This window comes from Amblyraja radiata, chromosome 7 (assembly GCF_010909765.2).
Source record: "Amblyraja radiata isolate CabotCenter1 chromosome 7, sAmbRad1.1.pri, whole genome shotgun sequence".
NCBI classification, from domain to species: domain Eukaryota; kingdom Metazoa; phylum Chordata; class Chondrichthyes; order Rajiformes; family Rajidae; genus Amblyraja; species Amblyraja radiata.
This window is the reverse complement of record NC_045962.1, coordinates 26,544,453-26,561,216: the sequence shown is the minus strand read 5'-3', so window position 1 is coordinate 26,561,216 and position 16,764 is coordinate 26,544,453. Positions and strand designations below refer to the sequence as shown.

Below are 16,764 nucleotides of genomic sequence, written 5' to 3'. Positions count from 1 at the left end.
TTGTTGTGAAAAGCCCCTTGGGCAACAGTGACCACAAAATGGTGGAATACTGTATTAAGATGGAGAGTAACATGGTTAATTAAGAGACTGGTGTCCTGAACACAAAGAAAGGTGACATGGACGGTATGAGAAGGGAATTGGCTGGGATAAACTGGCAAATGGTACTTGAAGGGTTGACGGTGGAGATGCTATGGCAAGGATTTAAGGATCCAATGAATGAACTACAAAAATTGTTCATCCCTGTCTGGCGAAAAAAATAAAACGGGGAAGGCGGCTCAACTGTGGCTAACGAGAGAAATCAAGAATAGTGTTAAATCCCAGGAAGAGGCATATAAATTGGCCAGAGGAAGCAGCAAACCTGAGGATCGGGAGAAATTTAGAATTCAACAGACAAAGGGGTTAATTAAGAGGGGGGAAATAGAACATGAAAGAAAGCGTGCGGGGAATATAAAAATTGACTGTGAAAGCTTACAGTCAGAAACAGGTGAATTTATAATGGGAAACAAAAACATGACAGAACAGTTAAACAAGTACTTTGGTTCTGTCTTCACTAAGGAAGACACAAACAATCTCCCAGAAATACTAGGGGACTGAGGATCTAGTGGAAGGAACTGAAGGGAATCCACATTAGTCAGGAAAAGATGTTAGGTAAACTGTTGGGACTGAAAAATCCCCAGGGCCAGATGGTCTGCATCCCAGAGGACTCAAGGACATGGCCCTAGAAATCATGGATGCATTGGTGATCATTTTCCAAAGCTCTCTTGGCTGTGGTGGACTTGCAGCGTATCCAGAGTATTGGATGTCATCTTATAAACCCCAGCACACAATAAAAACATTTTTTAAACCTGGTAAGTTTCAAAGTAAATGTAGGGATCCAGGATCCATATTGAGGCAGATGCTCCAGTATCCTTATACATTCCAAAGACGTGCGGGTTAGTAGGTTAATCAGCCTCTGTAAAATGCCCCCAATTTGTACAGTGACATAACAAAGAACTAATGTTGATGGGTGATCAAAGGTTAGCATGAATGCAGTGGGCTGAAGGGCATGTTTCCAACCTGTATCTCTAAACTAAACATTTCAGACCCTGATAATGCTTTGTTATTTAATATCCACTTTAGAAGTTTGCAATGAAAATATGTTGTTTTTCCTTAACTTGCAACGGTGCCGATCCTGAAATATCATGGCTCAACTGCAATGGATGAAATTGTTTGGCCCTTCAACCCTGCAGTGCAGAAAGTCACCAGAACCCTCACTCCTGGGCGTTCTGGCCTTCTTTTCAGGTGATCCAAGAGGCTCTGGCCTCTCTTAACTTTTGAAAACTACTATAAATAATAGAAAGTAAGTACAGTAGTACTTTTCTGCAATTATTGTCAGCACCTCAATAACAACTTGTGGAAGTTCCTCGTGCAAGTTAGATAAAATCGTACTTCTATATCATCTGGCAACAAGCCATCTCAAATAGCACCTCACTTACAGAACTCCTCCTGAAATGGAGTGCGCACTCAACATTCCTCGAGAAGAAATTTGTCAAATGAATAGTTCACATTATAAGGAAAAACAAATTGGTCAGCATACTTGGAGAACGAGTTTTACTTCTTCCGCTGGAGCTCTATGGAATCTTAACTTGATAATAGCATCATTTTAATGAAACATCTCATACAGTGTTAAAGTAAATAGTAAGTATTAGAAATCTGCTTGGAACTCTACCCGACTCAATGGTGGTGGAAGTATCAATAATTGGGAAACTAAACCTCAAACCTGAACCTAGACATCACATGCACTGGTGTGATCAAGATCATAAATATTTCTATTAACGATGAAAGCGAAAAATTTACAGAAAAAGTAAACTGGGCATATGTGACTATTTTCTTTCAAGCAGTTCCATCTCTACTACAAGTTATGGAAGTGCAGAGACTTCAATAACGTACTGGAGGATGGAATTGCTTGTAAGAAATAGGACGTAGGTTAGTATTATATGACACAAACTTAAATACTGTTTCCTTTAAGTAATTCACTGAATCAACTTCAACATGTTAGTTGAGTCATTGGGAGATGCCAATCATCAAATCTGCCAAAAGCTAGGATTGATAAAAATTAAATGTATCCAATGCATAGTTCCATTTTGACAGGAAACATTTTCTGAAAAGCAAATTCCTTTATTTACATTTCAAATCTGAAGAATGTTATGGAGAATAAATCCTATTTACTGTAAACTAATTCCTTTGGCAAGTTAATTGACCCTCAAATACATATTAAACCATCTAGGATAACATACAGGTGTGGTGAGAGATGGAAAGGCGTGGCTGTAGAGAGTGAATTGAGTAATCTTGTACATTTATCTCTAAATATTAATATCTAGGTAGAGCACGCAAATAGCATGTTGCCATTTAATGCAAAAAGATTCAAGAGTGGCACTGCATTGCTGCTACATTATATGTCCCTTGTGAGACCACCATTAACATGGTGTACAAGTCCAGTCTCCCTACCCAGAAAATTAAGATAGGGATTGCATGGTGAAGATTTCATTTAATCCTTCTGTCTTGGACAATTTTAGGTAACTACTAAATTACGAGCAATCAATATTTTTAGTTTTTTCCCTCCCCCACCCTTCCCTGTGCCCCACCCGGATTCGCATCCATTTCTCCCCTTATCTCTCTCCTTCCATCTATACTCCTTCCTCTGGCTTCACAATTCTCAACTCTTTCATCTCCTTTATTTTCATCTCTGGCCTTTGTCCAATCATCTGCCTATCAAAAATCCACCTCACTTGCATCCACCTATCACTTGCCAAATTTTGTAATGTCAATAGGAATGTCAAATAAGAATCATGTGAACTTACAATCATGTACTTAATAATAAACAGGCAAATGCTAAACTTTTAATTCCACTCGCACTGAAATCCTATAACATTTTGAAAAACAAAAATAGATTTAAGTATTTTAAATTCATTGATGTGGACATCAGTGACCAAGCGAACAAGTTGGTATTTAATAGTCATCTAACTACCACAGCTCTATACAACTAAATGGCATGTTTAGCACCTGCAGATAACATTTAGAATTAATCATAATGGTAAGAAATTGGAACAGTAAATTGGTCCTTTTATCCAGTTTTATGTATGAACAACTTGGATTATTAGCAACTCCATTCAATAACTTTATGATCATTTTTAATAATACATCTTATTTTCTGGATTTTTTGAGGCAAGAAAGTTCTCAAACAGTCATGCTGGAATCTGAATTAAATTAATCTGGACTACTACTCCAGACTCTGTAACTAGGTAATAATAACTATTTTTGGCTAACTTCAACACTTCCCAATGCCATTTTAAAATATATAAAAGATCCTTATCAATTTATATGGAGACCTTATTATAATCTAAACATCCTGAATTACCATTAAAATGTACTGTATATATATATATATATCTCAATATTCTAATTGGTGGATTCAAATAGTGTACCTTCACAACACCAAAACAACTATCTACTGCCAGTTTCTGTACACATGCAAGTCCGAGAGGTACAGATTAGTAATCCATTAAAAAAAGTTTGCTTCATTTATTCAGCTGAAATCAAAATTTAACCTTTCCAACTCTCATTTTTTTTCGCTATCTCCAAATTAGGCATTACGTTAAAGGGCAAATTCCAAATTTTCAAACCATGCCTGACAGTTGCCCACTCTACGAGCTCCTGCAGCTTCCTCCTGACTCCAAACATCTAACCCTACCACCATCTAAACCCCTACCACCCATCGCATCACATATTCTCCATCCTGCCATCTGGGAAGAGGTACAGGAGCATTAGCTGCAAAACCAGCAGGATGCTCCTCAGCTTCTTCCCGCAGGCTATAAGACTGATAAACGGACCTAGCCCCCTGCCAAAGTATCGCGCACCAACCATCAACCTGGACACACTGCAACAGCTGTCGATCGGAACGCCTGTTGATGTTTAGTAGAGAGTAGAGTGTTTAATTTAATTTGTTCATGATATATGTTTTTTATTTCTAGTTATTTGTTGTTATTTGTACTGCACTCTGAATGGACACTGGTTGAGCAACGTTTTTTTGTTTCCTCTGGGTATGTGAGTACTCAGGAAAATGACAATAAAGATATACTGATACTGATACTGACTGATAATATCTCGCTTTGTGCGTCTGTTCACCACCTCCGTATCCACTACCCATCTGAAAGAAGCCCGGGTTGAATTTCGAGGTGTCTGACGACATTTGGAATGAAGGTTTGACCAGAATCCAAACTTGTTCGATCAATGTTAGGTATAAACTGATTCAGTTTAAAGTCATCCATCGACTCGATTACTCAAAGACCAAATTACACCGAATCTACCCAGCTATTTATCCACTATGTGACAGATGCAAAGGTGCAGATGGTTCTTTAACACATATTTTTTGGCTCTGTCCTCATATACAAAGATACTGGTCTGAAATATTTAAATGGTTCTCTGGGGTCTATGGAAAATATATTTCCCCCGATCCAGAACTGGCACTTTTTGGATGCTCAGAGACTGCTTGCCCAACTTGCCCATGCCAAACAAGATGCCCCATTTACACTCAGGACACCTGCACACATTTGGCCCATATCTTTCTAAACCTTTCCTATCCAGGTACCTGCCTAAAGGTCTTTTAAATGTTGCTATAGTACCTGTCTCAACTACCTCTTCTGGCAGCTTGAAGCAACCCTACCCACCCTTTGTGTAAAAACAGTTGCCCCTCAGATTCCTATTAAATCATTTCCCTCTGACTTTAAACCTATGATTCATCTCTACTCTGGGTAAAATACAACCCCCCTCATTATCTTAAACACTTCTATAATGTTTCATGTATCTTGTTGTGTATTATGACTGTTAGCAGACCAATTTCCCTCCTGGTATAAATAAAGTTCTATTGCATTGTAAGATCACCCCTCATCCTTCTGCACTATACGGAATAACGTCCAAGGCTGCCTAACCACATCCTGTTGCTCAGGACTTCAAGTCCTGGTAACATCTTGTAAATCTTCTCTGCACTCTTTCCAGCTTAATGAAATCCTTTCGATAGCAGAGTGACCAAAATTGAACACAATACTCCAAAAGTGGCCTCACCAACATGAAGATATTTCTATTCATGCGAGAAGAAATTTCTACTCATCTCAGTCCCAGCTCTAAATGGCCTATTCATTATTCTGATATAGTCTCAGGAAACAATTTCCCTGCATCCATTCTGTTGGATTTCACCAAGATTCAAATAGCTCACCTTTCAGTCTTTTAAGCTACGGAAAATACAGGAGAACTGAAGAAGCGTCTCGACCCGAAATGTCACCCATTCCTTCTCTCCAGAGATGCTGCCTGTCCCGCTGAGTTATGCCAGCATTTTGTGTCTACCCACTAGTTTATTCAACCTCTCCTCAAAAAGTAAACCCACCATCCCCAGAACTTACAATCCCTCACAGGGCCAAATATATCCATTTTCAGATAAGGAGGCCAAAATTGCCCACAGTATTCCAGGTGGTGTATTGCTGAGGACCTATGGACACAGCTAGCCTCGATTCTTCTCATGATAAATGGGCAATATACCATTTGCCTGCCTGATTGTTGCGCCCAAATGTTATCTCCCAGTATTGATATAAAAGGATACTCTGATCACTTTCAAACTGCAACATCTTCCCATCTCTCACCATTTAAAATATACCATGTTTCTGTTTGTACAATGACCTAGCTGATTTCAAATTTTTCCACAATATTTTTCATCCATTATTTTTCACGGGTGTCTGGGGAGAAGGCAGGAGAAAGAGGGTCAGAGGGAGAGATAGATCAGCCATGATTGAATTGCGGCGTAGTCTTGATGGGCCGAATGGTCTAATTCTGCTCCTATCACTTATGACCTGCCAAGTTCTTATCGACTCACTTAGGATGTCCTCTTCTTAATCCTTATTTTTTTCTCCCCTGATGTCTTTTTCCATTGGGTACCCGACTCACAAAACTATCCAGCTTTCAGTCATCCGCAAACCTGAATATGCCAGGTGATTTAGACTTGGATAACCACATTCAAATATAAAAAGCCAAAATGCTGATGCAGTTTGTGAATAGCAAATTAAATATGTGTAGTTATTACTGAATTCTATACAATACAAATAAACATTAAAAATAGACCACATCCAAAAAGTAACCAATTTACATTAAAAAGCATGCCAAACAATTTTTTTTCCAAACTACAATGACCATATTTCCACATTAATGGTTTTTTTTTAAACCTATTGTCTGGCATACAATGTCAGGCATTCTGCATGCATGTCAATTTGCTATGGAATTAAGACGTTATAACATTTATAAGAAAGAATACTCAGGAATCTAGCAATGATCACAGAGACCCATATGCTTGACTGTAAATAACAAATATGGGGCAACATTCAGCTGAGAATGTGCTTTGTCATGATTCAGCAAAGCGATTGCCTGGTTCCTGTCATTCAGTTCTATTTTAGGTGGTAGAATCACGATGGGTTGCAGGCTAATTACATTTAGTTTCATTTCTCAAATAACGCTATGGTTAAACAGTTTTTTCTTCAACAATAAGATAGCTTCAGAAGAAGTAGAGATGTGGGAGTGTTTTCTTGGCCATATCCCGATGTGGTTGGACTAGATACAATTGCTGGTGATAGCTTCAAGTCCCAAGGCGTAACTATCAACCGTATATTCTCTCACACACTCACATATGCCGACCAACCTTCCTTCACAACTCTTTCAGAGTCAACCCAAATTTTGAAGCTTTAAAAAGTGGAATTTCTAAATAGTTTCTCATCTATATTATAGGAGCAAATAGAAATTGAGTATTCGGTACTGAAAACTGTTAGTCAAGAGAATTTATTGTCATATGTCCCAGATAGGACAATAAAATTCTTGCTTGCTGCAGCACAACAGAATATTGTAAGCATAAATAAGGAACAGTTCAGTTCAATTCAATATACACATAAATAAACAGATAAAGTGCAATAGGCTGTTACAGTTCAGAGTCTGTTTGTTGGCGAGTTTAGTAGCCTGATGGCTGTGGGGAAGTAGCTGTTCCTGAACCTGGATGTGCCAGCTTTCAGGCCCCTGTACCTTCTACCCGGTCTCCGGTAAGGAAGCGGCCGTTCCAGGAGGCCCAGCCGCTTAGAGGACTCTCCCGACGCCGGGGCAACAGCACCCGGCGAGAACGGCCAGGAACATCGGGCCTCCGTAGAGGCAATAGCGGAGGCCTCAATAGGCCTGACTTTGGGAGAACTGGGGATGGGGACTGGACATTGTGCCTTCCCCCACAGTGGTAACCATTGTGGGGGGATGATTTTTGTGTGTAAGTGATTATTTTAGTTTGTGTCCAAGATGGCTGTCGGAAGGGAGAGTGTACGCTGGCGCGGTTTAGCTGCCGCTGCTCTCTCTTCACATTGTGTTTTTGATTTTTTTGTCTTTGGATCGAATTCTGTCTTTAATTTGTGTATTGGTGATGTCTTTATTATTTATTTTACTCCGATTATATGTTTTTTACTCTTGTTAAATTCTGTAAGGTGTCCTTGAGACTTTTGAAAGGCGCCCACAAATAAAATGTATTATTATTATTATTATTACCCGATGGTAACAGAGAGATGAGTGCGTGGCCGGGATGGTGTGGCATCCATTTTGAGGCAGCGACTGCGATAGATCCCCTCGATGATGGGGAGGTCAGAGCCGATGATGCACTGGGCAGTGGTCACAACTTTCTGCATTCTTTTCCGCTGCTGGACGCTCAAGTTGCCAAACCAAGCCACGATGCAACCAGTCAGTATGCTCTCTACTGTGCACCTGTAGAAGTTCGAGAGAGTCCTCTTTGACATACCGACTCTCCGTAATCTTCTCAGGAAGTAGAGGCGCTGATGTGCTTTCTTTATAATTGCATCAGTGTGCTGGGACCAGGAAAGATCTTCGGAAATATGCACGCCCAGGAATTTGAAGTTCTTGACCCTTTCCACCATCGTCCTGTTGATATAAACGAGATTGTGGGTCCCTATCCTACCCTTTCCAAATTCCACAATCAGTTCCTTGGTTTTGCTGGCGTTGAGAGCCAGGTTATTGCGCTGGCACCATATGGACAGTTGGTTGATCTCACTTCTATACTCCGACTCATCCCCATCAGTGATTCGTCCCACAACAGTGGTGTCGTCAGCGAACTTGATGATGGAGTTCGCACTATGTCCAGCTACGCAGTCATGAGTATAGAGTGAGTACAGCAGGGGGCTGAGCACGCAGCCTTGAGTTGCTCCCGTACTGATTGTTATCAAGGATGACACATTTCCACCAATACGGACAGACTGGGGTCTGTGGATGAGGAAGTCGAGGATCCAATTGCAGATGGATGCGCAGAGACCCAGATCTGAGAGCTTGGTAACCAGCTTGGAGGGGATGATGGTATTAAATGCCGAGCTGTAGTCAATGAATAACAACCTGACATATGAGTTTTTGTTGTCCAAGTGGTCCAGAGCAGAGTGGAGAGCCAGTGAGATCGCATCCATCGTTGATCTGTTGTGGCAGTAAGCGAACTGCAGTGGGTCCAGGTTTTTGTTGAGGTAGGAGTTGATTTGCTCCATGATTAGCCTCTCAAAGCACTTCATCACTACAGACGTTAGTGCCACTGGTCGATAGTCATTGAGGCACGTCACCTTGCTCGTCTTGGGCACCGGTATAATTGATGCCCTCCCGAACCTCAGATCTCAGAAGTGAGAGGTTGAAAATGTCCATAAATGTCCAGCCAGTTGGTCCGCACAGGTTTTTAAAAACACGCCCGGATATACCATCAGGTCCAGGAGCTTTCTGAAGGTTCACCCCCCTGAAGGATTTTCTGACGTCGACCTCTGTGACTGAAATACCATCACGCGAATGGGGGCTCGGGAAGACACATCAGTGTTCTCCCTATCAAAGCGTGCGTAAAACGCATTGAGCTCGTCAGGGAGTGATGCTTCGCTGACATTTGATCTGCCTTCTGATTTTGCCTTGTAGGAGGCGATTGCATTCAAGCCTCGCCACATCTGTCTCATCCTCCAGCTTGGAGCAGAAGTCCCTTTTGGCCTTTTTGATGGCCTTACCAAGGTCGTATCTGGACTTCTTGTAGACCTCTGTATCTCCAGACCTGAATGCCCGGGATCTGGACTTCAGAAGAGTGCGGATCTCATGGTTCATCCAAGGCTTCTGGTTAGGAAACACTGGGAAGGTTTTTGTGGGGAAGCAGTCCTCCACACATTTCTTAATGAAGTATGTGACGACTGTGGCATATTCATTCAGGTTCGTTGCCGAGTCCTTGAACATTGCCCAGTCTACAGACTCCAAACAGTCCTGGAGTTGTTCCTCTGCACAGTCCTCACCTCTGGGGGTGCTCTCTTCAATTGCTGCCTGTAGGCAGGAAGAAGCATGGTCGGATTTCCCAAAGAGAGGGAGAGGGATAGAGCGATAGGTGTCTTTGATGGTAGTGTAGCGGTGGTCGAGGGTGTTTGATCCTCTGGTGCTGCAGGAGACATGCTGGTAGAAGTTAGGGAGTGATTTCTTCAGGTTAGCTTTGTTGAAGTCCCCAGTTATGGCGGTAAATGCCTCGGGTAAGCCGTCTGGTGCTTGTTGACCACGGTGTGCAGCTCCCCCAGTGCCAGATGGACATCAGCCTGGAGTGGGATGTAGACCGCGGTCAAGATTATGGAGGTGAATTCCCTCGGTGGGTAGAAGGGACGACACTTCACAGCTAGGTGTTCCAGGTGTGGAGAGCAGGAGTTGGATCAGATGGCCACGTCTGAGCACCACACAGAGTTGACCATGAGGCAGAGGTCCCCTCCTCTCCCTTTCCCAGATGCCAGTGTACAGTCCATGCGATGGATGGAGAAACCTCCAGGCTGGCCTGGTGAGTCTGGGGAGCTGGTGGTGAGCCATGTCTCTGTGAAACAGGACACAGAGCATTCCCTCAGCTCCCTTTGGTAAAGCAGCCTTGCCCTTAAGTCCTCCACTTTGTTTTCATGGGGCTGTACATTGGCCAGTAGGGAGAGTGGGTCAAAGTCCACTGCGCTTCAGTCTGACCTGAAGTCCTGCCCGACAGCCACGTTTCCAGACACAACGGAGGCCTCACCATTGTTTCCAGGTACTGTGCTTACTGTACCTGCTGTTTCTGCGAACCTGCGCTGGAACGGGGATTCCCTTGCAGATGGCAGCTCCAGCTCCGTTGCGATAGGGGATTCCCTCACAGTCGGCAGATCCAGTTCCGTTGCTGCTGGGAGATCCTGCCCGTCGGCTCTGGAGGTCTTCCCGGTGTTTTCAGACACAGTATCTTTGATCCCCAGTCGGGTCGGGTGCTCTCCAGTGATCGAGCGGACACTTGCAGTCTTGGGCTCCCGCAGCTGCGGGAGATCGTGATATCGCTAGTGCCTTCAAGTGCACTAGCAGCTTGTCCATTACGGCGCCGATTTCTGCCATTTTTCTGATCCAGGTGTGTTGATTGTAGCTGTAAATAATCCTCTTCTGTTGAGCTGCTGGCAAAATGTCGCCACAGGCAGGCAACTGTTCAGGAAATATTCAGCAGGTAAAGCAATAACTTTGAAGAGAGGAACTGATTTAATAGTGCCTCAGTTTCTTCTTCCACTGATACTCTGATCTCTGTGTAGCGGCAGGTTATCATATCTTTCAGGTAATTAGCACCCTAGCCACTATTTGGATGAGAATGGTTGAAGGGGGTGTCTTCTAAACGCATGCAAGCTCACTCAGAGACCTTCAGAGCTTCTTCTCAGATATGACTTCAAAACACAGTCTTTTGATGAATAAATGCTTTATTACATAGAAACATAGAAAATAGGTGCAGGAGTAGGCCATTCGGCCCTTCACCGCCATTCAATATGATCACGGCAGATCAGTATCCTGTACCTGCCTTCTCTCCATACCCCCTGATCCCTTTAGCCACAAGAGCCACATCTAACTCCCTCTTAAATATAGCCAATGAACTGGCCTCAACTACCTTCTGTGGCAGAGAATTCCAGAGATTCACCACTCTCGGTGTGAAAAATGTTCTCCTCATCTCGGTCCTAAAAGATTTCCCCCTTATCCTTAAACTGTGACCCCTTGTTCTGGACTTCCCCAACATCGGGAACAATCTTCCTGCATCTAGCCTGTCCAACCCCTTAAGAATTTTGTAAGTTTCTATAAGATCCCCCCTCAATCTTCTAAATTCTAGCGAGTACAAACCGAGTCTATCCAGTCTTTCTTCATATGAAAGTCCTGACATCCCAGGAATCAGTCTAGTGAACCTTCTCTGTACTCCCTCTATGGCAAGAATGTCCTTCCTCAGATTAGGAGACCAAAACTGTACGCAATACTCCAGGTGTGGTCTCACCAAGACCCTGTACAACTGCAGTAGAACCTCCCTGCTTCTATACTCAAATCCTTTTGCTATGTATGCTAACATACCATTCGCCTTCTTCACTGCCTGCTGCACCTGCATGCCTATTTTTAATGACTGGTGTACCATGACACCCAGGTCTCGTTGCATCTCCCCCTTTCCTAATCGGCCACCATTCAGATAATTGTTGCTAGAAAACAGTAAGATACATCCAAGTTTCTTCCGACTCGTTACTGCAATCTTCTTCCAACTCCAGCTTATTACTTTAGACATTAATAAACTCCTCGTGTCTCCGTAACACTGGCAAGGTCTGGCATGATCTCCTTTAGATCTCCCATGGACCCCGCATGGCCCGCATGATCTTACATGTTCTTACATGGTAGAAGGGTTAACCTTCCCCATGGTCTCCCTGAACTAATCTAAAAAACTAAACTACTGCGCAAGCATCTAAGCTCCAAACATGCCCAAAAACACGTCATAAATCCCACCCACAATATAACGGGCAGTCTAAAATTTAAAGGCACATGCCATCCACAAGTCCAATCTCTGCAGTTTTGGGGACAGAGCCTTCTCCAGGGCAGCTCCCAGGCTCTGGAACTCCCTCCCCCAACTGATCCGCAATTCCGTGTCCCTCACCATCTTCCAGTCCCGCCTCAAGACCCATCTCTTCACCTCTGCCTATCCTTAGCCCCACGTCCCCGTCCCTTTTCATCTGTGCATTAATTGCCTCATACTGTGTTTTGTATTGAATTCTGTCTTTACTTTGTGTACTAGTCATGTCTCTACTATTTATTTCATTCCCCTTACATGTTTTTCCTCTACATGCTCAATTTTTGTAAGGTGTCCTTGAGACTCTTGAAAGGCGCCCATAAATAAAATTTATTATTATTATTATTATTATCCTCAATGACATGCAACAAGCCAAATGGCCACTACAATGCATTTTCAGCACTTGGTTCTTGTTTTTATTTTGGAATTCCACCAACTACAATATTTCATGCAGAAATCTGGGCAAGTTCCATAGGACAGCACACAGCAAATAAGGGCACTCAATAAGCCACACATCTCTTCATTAATACCGAAACAATAAACAATAGACAAGAGGTGCAGGAGTAGGCCATTCGGCCTTTCGAGCCAGCACTGCCATTCACTGTGATCATGGTTGATCATCCACAATCAGTACACCATTCCTGCCTTCTCCCCATATCCTTTGACTCAGCTATCTTTAAGAGCTCTATCTAACTCTCTTGAAAGCATCCAGAGAATTGGCCTCCCCTGGCTTCTGAGGCAGAGAATTCCACAGACTCACAACTCCGTCGATCCATTCTTTCAACATACGACAGTCCCACCATCCCGGGAATTAACCCCGTGAACCTAAGCTGCACTCCCTCAATAACAAGAATGACCTTCCTCAAATTTGGAGACCAAAACTGCACACAATACTCCAGGTGTTGTCTCACTAGGGCCCTGTACAACTGCAGAAGGACCTATTTGCTCCTCTACTCAACTCCTCTTATGAAGGCCAACATGCCATTAGCTTTCTTCACTGGCTGCTGTACCTGCATGCTTACTTACATATATTCAGATTTGTTTCTTTAGTATGTTCATACATTTCCAGTTTATCATGGTACATATTGGTTGAACGTGCTGTACTCAACATGAAAAGACAATGCAAAGATTTGAGCATAGAATTTGAAAGGTCATGCTGTAGTTATAAGTACATGATGTTGGTGAGGCCACATTTAAAACATTGTGTTCAGATTTTGTCACAACCTTTATAGAAAATATGTTCTCAAGCTGAAAATGGTGCAGTGAAGATTTACAAGGATGTTGCCAGGTCTCGAGGTCCAGAACAATATGGAGAGGTTGAGCGAGTTAGACTTTACTCCTTGGACTGCAGGAAGATGCGGGACATAGGTTTAAGGTAGGTGGGGGGTGGGGGAGATTTAATAGGAACCCGAGGTGTCACTTTTTTAAAAACACAATGTGTGGTGGGTGTAGGGAAGGAGCTGCCAGAGGAGGTAATTGAGGCAGGTACTATCACAATGATTAAGAGGAATTTAGATAGGAACATGGATGGGATAGGTTTATAGGGGGTGTGAACGCAAGGTCACTGGGTCATAGGGCTTGACGCACAGAGCCGCTCAATCCATCTGGAGGACATCCGTAACTTCAGGTATATGTTATTAATGCAAGAAACGCGTACTTTCCTACCTGTTAATAACCACCAAAATGTTGAATTTTTGCGCTGTAAAAAGTGTGGAAGTCGGGGTAAGTGTGAGAGACATGTACCCAACTTCAGAATTCCAAAAGTGAAGCGAAATGAAGGTAAAGAGAAGCGAGAGCTGAAGGGACAACAGCAGCTAAAGTGCTTGGCGAACATTGGCTGTGCAGATATCGGAATTGAAAATATTTGGAATTATCGCGTTTGTTCACTGCATTTCATCAACTGTAAGGCATTATTTGTGGTTTTTCATGATTCCTTTGGTATTTAAAAAGTATCAGAAGTGATAAATCTGGCTGTAAATTTGGCTTCAGAGGCGTTTTCTTTTTGTATGTAAAAACCCACTTGAGAACCATGGGCAATTTAAAAATTTTACAGCCAGATTTATCATTTCTGAAACTTTTTCGATGCCAAAGGAATGAAGGAAAAACACAAATAATGCCTTAGTTGATGATATGCAGTGAGCAAGCAGCCAATGTTCACCAAGCACTCTGACTGTTGTTGTCCCTTCAGCTCTCGCTTCTATCTACTGTCATTTCTCCTCACGTTTGGAATTCTGAAGTAGGATAAATGTCTCTCACGCTTATCCCGATTTCCATAATTATTTACAGCGCAAAAATTGACAATTTCGGTTTTAACGGGCCCGCTACGCTGGAAACATTGGTAAATGCCTGCCTGCAGTTCATCGCGTGTACTCCAGTTGGCGTAGCGTAGCAACAGTACGGGTCACGGGTCGTGACCCGACTGCCGTGAAACGACTGCCGTGAAACCTCCCTATAGCCATATGGGCCAAAGGTGGGCAGGTGGAACTAGTTAGATGGGCATGTTGGTAGGCATGGGCAAGTTGGGTTCGAATGTCCGTACTGTATAACTCTATGCCAGGCAATACAACACAATCGTTACCAATAAAACTACAAATCATAACATATCAAGAGATAATACTGTATCATACACACTTGCAACATTTACAGAATTATCGGAGGGCATAAAGAGAATGATGTGGAGTTTAGGCAGTTAAAGCTGCTGTTGTTTCATTTGTTTTTTTGTTTATTTATTCTTTAACTTGTTAAATGCTGCCCACAGTCCACATCCTTTCCTCTGACTAGCCCCATCCGTTAAAGAAGTTAAAACTGGGGCTTAACTTCTGTCCAAACATCCTGACTGATCTTCCATTTGTATCAGATTTATTGTTACAATGTCACCATCTGAGGAGATATCTCGAGTCGGGCTTTATACTGTTTCACTTTGTTCTCACTGTGGATGGATACAACCAACACTTACTGTAACTGGCAACATGCGATAGTCAGAGATTCTCCCCCCTTCAACGTGATGAAGCTTCATCCAGCTTTCTGCTCTGAAACCGTTTTAAACTCACGCCAATTAGCTGTCGTTTGAAACACAAGCCAGCCAACTGCAAGGGAGCGGTGCAAAAACACTAACTGAGGTGCAATATTTTTGCAAAATATGTTTACCCATCGTCAATGTCGCAAAATCAGGTTACGTCGGGTACAAGACGTTGAATCGCAGCGTTCGCCCAAAGACAGTTCGGAATCTCGCCTGCTTCCTTTTCTGCACGGTGTTTCCAACGAGCGTTACCGTATGTACATGTCTGTAGGACCTTGCTCCCAGTCCCCGGGCGCCCGTCCTCTGCTTTGCACGTCCTGCAGTCCATGCGCCGTCGCTGTTATTGCCAGCGGGTTGCAGCCTCTCATGGAGCGGCGCCGCGACTCCAGCAGGCGGGCGGAGGGAGGGAGGGACCGGCAGCGCCCTCTCACCAAGTTGCAAGCAGATCTTTGGTTGCAAGGGCGACGGAGGCGGGGCCGGCGTTTACTTCCGTCAGGATGGACATATGGTTCCTCTGGGACTTCAAATGCAGTATCTCAGTACATCGGCGCGGCAAAAACAAATCTGTGTATGAACTTCGACACCGTTATAGCAATCACCCTCGTTTATTTACGCGATTCTCCTGTAACAGTATCCTCTCCACTTGAGAAGCTCATTGAAAAGGTCTCCTATGCAGAGGCAGCAAAAAGGGCTGACCCTACAAAACAGATGAATGAAAGAAGGATCAGGAGGGAGCAAGATGTGGGCATAATGGAGACAATAAAAGAAAAAGAAAAGAGTATATGGAAAAAAACTGGTTATATTTATAGCAGGAGTAATAAATGCGACAGCAGAAGTAAAATCCAAAACAGAAAGGATCCAAATCATTGTAAAGGCTGCAGTCCACCACTTGGGCATGGCAGGATTGAAGTGGGAGGAAATACATGATGGTCTCAGTATCCAGGCGAGCCAAGAGTCAACATGTATGGGTTAATAATATTAATGTTAATCCTACAATGGAATGCAAGAAGCTTGTTAGCCAATGGGCAAGACTTTAAGCAATTCATAGACAGTAGGAAGGAAAAACCAGATGTCGTATGTATCCAGGAAACCTGGTTGAAACCAAGTTTAGATTTTGTTCTATATGATTATGTTGCAGTGAGATGTGATAGGGGAAATGGGGGAGGAGGGGGTTGCGCCACTTTCATTAAAAAAGGGATACCATACAGGGTATTAGGAATTGGGCAGGAACAGGAATATGTGGTAATAGAAGTGTGGTCTGAGAGGAGGAAAATAGTGGTAATAAATTACTATAATCCATGTAAGCGATTAGAGGTCAGTAAGTTACAGGAAGTAGAAGGCCAGAGCAAATCTAATGTTATTTGGTGTGGGGACTTTAACGCACATAATACATTATGGGGCAGTGGAAAGTCAGATAATAATGGGCAGGTAATTGAGGAATTATTAAATGATGGTAATCTAGTATGTCTAAATGATGGAAAGAAGACCAGGGTAGATGTTAGGACAGGGAATGAGTCTGTGTTGGACCTTACACTTGTTTCTAATAGGATTGCTGCTAAATGTAACTGGGAAGTATATGAAAAGGGTACCATAGGAAGTGATCATCATCCTGTGCTATGCAAAATAAATATTACTTTAACAATGAGTAAAGAAAACAGAAGTGGACGATGGGTGTTTGGATAGGCTAATTGGGAGAAATTTAAGGAGGAAAGTGATAGATATGTAAAATCGATACAAGAAGAGACAGATATAGAAAACTTTGAGAATAAATTGTCAGAAGGTATCAAAAGAGCAGCATTAGTTTCCATACCTAAAAGTAAAGGAAGAT

At 42.8% G+C, this 16,764-nt stretch overlaps 1 protein-coding gene across 4 annotated transcripts in view; it reads right to left on the bottom strand.

Moving 5' to 3' along the window:
- gpr155 (G protein-coupled receptor 155) overlaps positions 1-15,353 on the bottom strand; it is a 69,255-nt gene extending 53,902 nt beyond the window's left edge. For 3 of the 4 annotated variants that reach the window (XM_033023927.1, XM_033023924.1, XM_033023926.1), the window contains exon 1: positions 15,065-15,353. The gene's annotated coding sequence lies outside the window, so the exon portion shown is untranslated. Of the gene's footprint in view, positions 1-14,873; positions 15,044-15,064 lie in introns of those variants that run through there. The other variant, XM_033023925.1, reaches the window with a different exon arrangement.
- Positions 15,354-16,764: the final 1,411 nt, after the last annotated feature.